The sequence below is a fragment of the Moschus berezovskii genome, chromosome 23 (assembly GCF_049115385.1).
Source record: "Moschus berezovskii isolate FMDL1 chromosome 23, NW_MosBer_1.0, whole genome shotgun sequence".
Classification (NCBI taxonomy): Eukaryota; Metazoa; Chordata; class Mammalia; order Artiodactyla; family Moschidae; genus Moschus; species Moschus berezovskii.
Genome location: NC_142482.1, coordinates 23,015,767 through 23,023,131, shown reverse-complemented (window position 1 = coordinate 23,023,131; position 7,365 = coordinate 23,015,767). Strand labels below are relative to the sequence as shown.

General features: G+C 49.9%; 1 non-coding gene across 1 annotated transcript; it reads left to right on the top strand.

Annotated features, from left to right (window-relative positions):
• Positions 1-1,062: 1,062 nt before the first annotated feature.
• On the top strand, positions 1,063-1,226 carry LOC129543903 (U1 spliceosomal RNA). Its single transcript, XR_008683360.1, has one exon. It is a non-coding gene; the product is annotated as a U1 spliceosomal RNA (small nuclear RNA).
• The last annotated feature ends 6,139 nt before the right edge of the window (positions 1,227-7,365 follow it).

Below are 7,365 nucleotides of genomic sequence, written 5' to 3'. Positions count from 1 at the left end.
AAAAGCCTGGCCCATGAGCTGGAGAGACAGCAGAATTGGGATGAACTGGAGTGGGGATTGGCCTGATCAGAACTGGGACGAGACAGGAGAGGAGGTCAGCATGCCCTAGTGAGCCCTGAAGTCCGGCTGAGAAACTGGAACTTGCGATCCTCACTGAGTCACTCCTTGGAGTCAAACCTTTGCCTCCTGGTTAAAATGAACACTTTCCTGGGGTTGAGTTAACCCAGGGACTCTACAGCTGGCATATAAAGTTAATGCAGACAGGTTTGCAAGCCAGTCACTAGTGGTGGGTTTATGGTCAGAGTAGGGACAGAGTGCAGCCCTCTCGATGGGCAAGTCTCGAGCAGAAAGACACCCCCTCATTGTCCAGTATTCAGAGTCAGAGGAATGTGCTCTTAACTGTTCTGTGCCTCAGTTTCCTCATCTGTAAACTGGGGACAATGTAACCTTGTGGGGCAGGGATAAAAAGGAAAAAGGTTCATGTGAAGAGTCTGCCACTTTTGTCTCCTTCCAAGGAAGAAGGCTGGCCTGTTGGCATGCTATTTCAGAGGAAGTGAGACAGGGCAAAGCCCAGAGTGGGTCAAATTTCTTTAAATAAGAATGGGGCTTCCCTGGTGACTCAGATGGTAAAGAATCTGACTGCAATGAAGGAGACCTGGGTTTGATCCCTAGTTCGGTAAGATCCCCCCCATGAGGCAATGGCTACCCACTCCAGTATTCTTGCCTGAAGAATCCTGTGTACAGAGGAACCTGGTGAACTGCAGCCCATGGGGCAGCAAAGAATCCGACAGGACTAAGCTGGTTATCACTAAGTAAGACTGAAGTGGGAGGGAGGAAGAAGAGACTCACAGAACCATTCCTGGCTTGGGGCTGTGGGAAGGGAGAGGCAGAGGTGATGGGCTAAGGAGTGGCACTTGGGGAGATAAGAAGTCCCCCTGTTTCGTAGATATACTTTCCCCATGGTGCGTGTGCTTCTCTGGGAGGTTTTCAAAAAAGACCTATTGTGTTAATTTTCAAGCTGTCTTGGAATTCTGAGCTTCTTTTAAAACAAATTTTATTTTTATACTTACCTGGCAGGGGAGATACCATGATCACGAAGGTGGTTTTCCCAGGGCGAGGCTTATCCATTGCACTCCGGATGTGCTGACCCCTGCGATTTCCCCAAATGTGGGAAACTCAACTGCATAATTTGTGGTAGTGGGGGACTGCGTTCGCGCTTTCCCCTAAGTATAATTTCTTTTTTTAAAAAATAAAAAAATAAATAAATAAAACAAATTTTATTTTTAAAATTTCATTTAATTAAAAAAATCTGAGGAGCCAAACTGTGTAGCATGCAGGATCTTAGTTTCCTGACCAGGGATAGAACCCAGGCCCCCTACATTGGGAGTGCAGAGTCTTAACCCCAGAACCACCGAGGAAGCCCCTCTGAGCTTCTTTTGAACACTGTTCTAGGACTCGAGGTGACGCAGTATATCTGGTTGACATTTGCAAAACACCCAGTGCATTGTAGGGGTTCCACAAATGCTCCCAGTTATTTTGGGAGAAGACAGACCTGAGAGTTGGGGAGACAAGGGCTGGGTATTTTCAAAGAGCAGAACACTTCCTGAGATTCCAGGCCATCACTAGGTGAGGTCAAAGGACTGGTAGGCCCCCAAACCTTCCCTTCTCTTTAGAGCTGCACTGATCGGTATGGTGGCTACTTGTCACATGTGGTATTTAAATTTAAAAAAAAGTTAAAAATACTCAGTTCCTAAGTCAAACTTCCTAAGTCAAGCACAAGAGGCATTCAATAGCCACATGCAGCTAGGGGCTACCACTCTGGTCCACACAGCAGAGAATACTTCCATCAGCACAGACTCTTCTGTTGAGCCGCCTGCTCTAGAAAGATGAAGGAAAAGCCCAAGTAGGTTGATGTGTTTGTTTATACCCTGACTGGTTCCTAAAAGGATCTGAAGCAGCTGAGGACGGCCCATGGCCCTGAGCCCAGTGCCCTCTGGCTAGAGATGGGCAGGCTGGTGTGTGGGCTGAACTGGGTCACGAGTGGAATAGCAAAGAGAAGAGGCCCCCGTGGGCTGAGCTCCGGGGCCCAGATAGGAAGTGGGAGGAAAGGCGGAGGTGGGGATGTTGTGGGAGTGGGTGTCAAAGGACAAGGCCGTGCGTGAGCAGTCAGATGTTGAGCAATGTGAGAGAGAGGGGAAAGATCTCTGTTCCTCTTAGCAATATATGGTTATCTCACTTGTTTAATCAAGGAGTCCCCGATGCCCTTCTGTCCTTAGATACAAATTCCAAATTCCAGCTAATCAGAGGCAATTACAGGATATGGCTGGCTGGGTGCAAGTTCTGACTGGCAGTACGCTGGGTAGGATGCCTGCATTCGTGCTCACCGCCCGGCTGGTGTGTTCATCCCAGAGGCAGCAGGGCCGGGAGACATCCTTCTCGGGGTTATGTGAGTGGAAGGTTCTAGCGGAAGAGGGCCAGGCCCTGAGTGTTTTCCTGTGGCACTTTCAAAGCAAAGATACCCTTCAGGAGGATGGATTCTTTTTGAGGGCAAATCAAGAGCTCAAAAAAAAAAAAATGTTCACTCGATTTGACTTTTGTGTTAAACTCATTTCTTGGGATTAAGACAAGCCAAACATATATTAAGATGATTTTAATTTAAGCTTTGTTGGAAAGTTCAAAGACATCACAGGGCGAGACGGGGTGCCAAGGCAAGCAGCTTCTTATTGCTTAATTTGAGATAATATATTCCCATAGATTTAATTTTTACTTTTATTTTGAGGTGTAACAGACTTACAGCAAAAAGCGCTTGTCTTTAATCTAGAGCTTGGTGAATTTCTGCATATGTATGTACCTGTGTAGCCTCCACCCAGAACAAGATACAGAACATTTCCAATACCCTAGAGAGTTCTCTCACGCTTCCTCCTGGTCAATTCTCCTTCCCAGAGGTAATTTCTATTCTGATTTCTACAGCTGTCCATTTAGCCTGTTCTTTCTTTCTTATTTTGGGCTGCACTGGGGCTTCGTTGGTGCGCTTGGGCTTTCTCTAGTTGCGGCGAGCAGGGGATACTCTTGGTTTCAAAGCACGGGCTCCAGGCACACGGGCTTCCGTAGTTGTGGCTCTCGGGCTTGGTTGCTCCTCCGCATGTGGAATCTTCCCAGACCAGGGATGGAAACTCATGTCTCCCATATTGGCAGGCAGATTCTTATCTACTGCACCACCAGGGAAGTCCTCGTCTGTTCCTGAACTTCATACAAATGGGATCATATAGTACATATGGTCCATGTCTGGCTCCTTCCACTCATAAGTCCATGAACTTTTTTAAGGAAAATTTTATGAATACAGATCCACAATTCTTTGCCTAAGACCACTGGGGCCTAATAGGTTTCAGAAATGCATGATTTTTCATAGTTTAGAAAGGTGGCTTGATGAGATCACTTACACTGTATATATTATAAAATGCCCCCAGCAGGGTCTAGGGCAGCACTAGATGTTTGCCATACAAACATTTCTGAGCAAAGTCTATGAATATTCACACACTAAGTAGTGTAAATAAAGGCTGTAAACAGCTCCCCCCCACTCAGTTGAGGTTGGTTTTGCAGCCAAAGAAGTTCACATCGGGTCAGGCTTTGCAGTCAAATGCCTTAAGATAAAACGTTTTCGGAGGTTTGGGGTTTTTGAACAGAAAAAAAAGAATAGTGAACCTGTTAGTTCCCAATGAGCCATCGGCTCTGTGGGAGGCAAGCACCCGCATCCAGGACTGATAGAAGGTTACAGAAAGCAGCCTCCCCCAGCCCCCTGGAAGCGTGCACCAAGCCGGGTCCATCAGGAACAGACTTTCTTGGCTAGGCTGTTGGAGGGTCCACACATGAGCTTCCGATGCTGAAGAAGCATGTGTCTTGGGCATTTTTCTGAGATCTCTGTCTTTACTTAGATTTTCAAAAGAAATCTACACAAATAAGGCTTGGAGCTCAGTTAGAGGGTGTCCTTGAGGGTCAAAGTGGTGCTTGCTTAGAGCTTCTCTGCTTGGACCTGGCTGTCTAACAGGCTGCGTCTCTGAGGACAGACCCTCAGTGACGATCAGGTGAGGTGGTGAGAGGGGGCAAACACACAGAGAGGTTGAGGTGTGGAGAAGGAGGGGGAAGGAGGAGAATTCAGGGTTGGAGTTAGGGATGAGTGTGAGGGGAGCAAGAAGAAAATACACACAGGATCCCTCCCGCCCCCTGTATATATTGTGTGGGTCTGAGCCCAGGAGAGTTTCTCCCTGGGGTTGGGGGTTATGTCTTGAGTTTAGAAGCCTACATGGAACATTTACTTTCTGTCCAGGGCTGAGGATGCCAAGACGAGTAAGATCTTCTCCCTGCCTGTAGGCCTGTGGGAGCTACACTGTGCCTCTCTGATGGGTTCCCATTCCTCCCCTCTCCACCACTAAAGGAAACACACACACACACATACCCCAGGAGTGACCTCACAATGCAGGCCTCGGGCTCTAAACCTTTTGGGCTTTCCCCTACCCTCCTATGCTTGCGTCCTTGGTCCCATGTTGATAAAGACCAATTGAAAGGAAGGAAGGCTTTCTTTGCTGACAGCGCCGTGCAGCCACTAAGGTGATGTGTTCCTCAGAGGTGTGGAGTGGTGTTGCTGGCTTTTTAGTTCCTTTCCAATATCCTTTTTTTTTTTTTTTTGCCGTGCCACATGGCATGGGGGATCTTAGTTCTCTGGCCGGGGACTGAACCTGTGCCCCCTACAATGGAAGCTCAGAGTTGTAACCACTGGACCACCAGGGAAGTCCCATTTTCCCCACAATTGTGTGACCTTGGACCGGTGCTCTGCTCTGAGTCTCTGTTTCCTCATTTGTAGAATGACTCACTAGGTCTACTACTCCCTACTTTACAGGATGTTGTGAGGATCAAAGGGAATAGTATGGAGGAAGACGTCAATGGCAAGGCTTACACAGGTCCGGACTATGCTCACAACCTGTGTACTGTGTTCCCAATCTCACAGGCAACCCGCACTCAGCACCTTAAATAGCAGCATGTTAGGGGTTGTCATTCTATCTGCTAGGCACCCAGGGGTGCTATGAGGCTGTGTGGCCTCATGGGTGACCCACTAATGGGTTCTCTGCACCCCTAAATGTGGTTTTACTCTCTGGTTGCAATAGTTCTTCGGAAAATAGTTGCTTGTTAACAGATGTTGATAATTGCCCAAGAAAAGTTATTTTTCATTATAGCCCCCAAGGCTCAATGCCTACAAGTACTCAAGAACCGCTTAAGCTAGAGATTTGCAGGGACTTCCCTGGTGGTTTGGTGGCTAAGACTCTGTGCTCCCAATGCAGGGGGCCTGGGTTCAATCCCTGGTGAGACAACTAGATCCTGCATGCCACAATTAAGATCTGGGGCAGCCAAATAAAGAAATGTTTTAAATAAATATAAAAATTCGCAGATCCCACCCTCATCCTCTCAGATGCTCACTGTTGTGGGAATGGGGTAAAACCCTTCCCCACCATGTAAGGGCTGGATGAGGGGCTAGGGCAAGAGCCACCAGCACCCCAGAACCTGAGCGTTAGAAACGGTCTTTCCCATGGACAACAGTCCTGCTTTTTGGAATGTTTCTGTACAACAAAGTAGGAAAGTACGAACATGGTCATCACGGAGTTATTTGTAATAGCAGTTAAGTTGACAGCAACCACAGTGTCCACCCCGTGATGGATGCTGGGATAAATGATGGTGTCCACGCGAAACTGGCTTCCGTGCAGCCATGACGAAGAATGTCACAGAACAGCACTTCCTACCTGAGGCTCCACAAACCCGAGCCCCAGTTCCTGATGATTCAGAATACACATTAGTAAATTAAAGACTCTGAGAAGTCCTCCAGGAAAGAAGCCCATTTAAGCTGGCGTGAGCCAGTGCGTCCCAAACAATCAGGGAAAGACACACCTATGAAAAGCAAAATGGCCCTGATGCTCTGTGGGACCAGTTTGGGGAACGCTGGTTACAAGAGACTCAAATGGGAAGAGCTGGCTGAAAAATGCAGGTTCTGAGAGTTTCTGCAGGACAATTCAAACTCACAAACCAACCGCTGGTTTATCTGTATTTGGCAAAACTCTAGCAGGACACATCCCAGAAAGGCAAGGGTGGTTGGGGTGGTGAGATTATCGGTGATTTCAGTCTTCATCTGTTCATTGATTTGGGTTTTCTAAACTGCCTTTCTTTGCTGTGTATAGTTTTTATAATGAGTTACAAAAGAAAAAAAAAATTGTTAAGAAGAGGGAGTGATGGCTGAAGGCCTGTGCAGGGCGCTGCCCCACCTGGAGTAGCTGAGCGTCCAGCTTGGCTGGCGGCTGGCAGCGAGGCCAGGTCCTTATTTAGGCAGAGCCACCCGAGCTCGCATTCCAGCGGGGATTCTTCCCGGCGCATTCCTCCTCCAGCACGGCGCGTCCAGCTGCAGCCCGGCTCCTCCCTCCCAGGGCCTCCCTCGCCTTTGGTAGCCGCCGCCGCCGGCCCAGGCCAGGCCAAACATCTGGACCTCATTAGGAGCCGCCAGCACCAAAGCCCGCACATCTGGCCGCCGCGCGGCGGAGTGCGCGTCAGGGCAGCAGAGGGGAAGGGGCACGTCAGGACAGGGCCGCCCGGAGCGCATCTGGACGTGGGAAGGTGGTGGGCGGCTGGCCGCAGACAGTACAGTGCACTGCGGGCTGGGGGAGGGGGGGCCCGCGCCCCGCCCCCGCCCGGCAGAGAAGCTCCCTCCCTGGTGGTAGAGCCAGGGGGCCCCTGTGACCTCCCAGACTGAGAGCTGGGGGCTCTAATCCAGGCCTGGTGCTCTTGCCCTTGGGCGGCCTGGGGCTGGGTTCCCCGGGGAGCTTGCCAGGGCAGCTTCAGGCCCCTTTGCAAAGCAGAAATGGATAGGAATGGGGACTGCCTAAACTCTCCGTGGCTGAGCTCTGGGGTTGCAGGTCTGGAGGCAGGGTGTTCTACCTCAGGGCCAGATGAGAAAGGAAGGAGACGCAAGGAGACAAGATGGAAACAGCATCCCCATTGCCTTGTCCAGGACACGCCCAGGTACCTGGCTCTGCCTCTGTGTGCCATTATTTGCCCCTTTGGGGTCGGCTCAGCCAAGTCTTGAGCAGCCTTGCCGGTTCTTTCCTTGAGACAGAGGTAGATACTCCTGATGTCCTTTCCTAAACAAGGCAGAGATCAAAGAAAACAGCCAGTCAATGAAACAGAAAGTCTGTCACCTCAGTTGTCACTCCGCCCCTTTGTCCTCAGGCCCTGGACCTTGGCTCCCACCTGGACAGCCCCTTCGCCCCAGTAACCCCCAGATTCTCCTGCTTCTGCTCTCCCTCTCTCCGCCGCCTCTCACTCACCAGC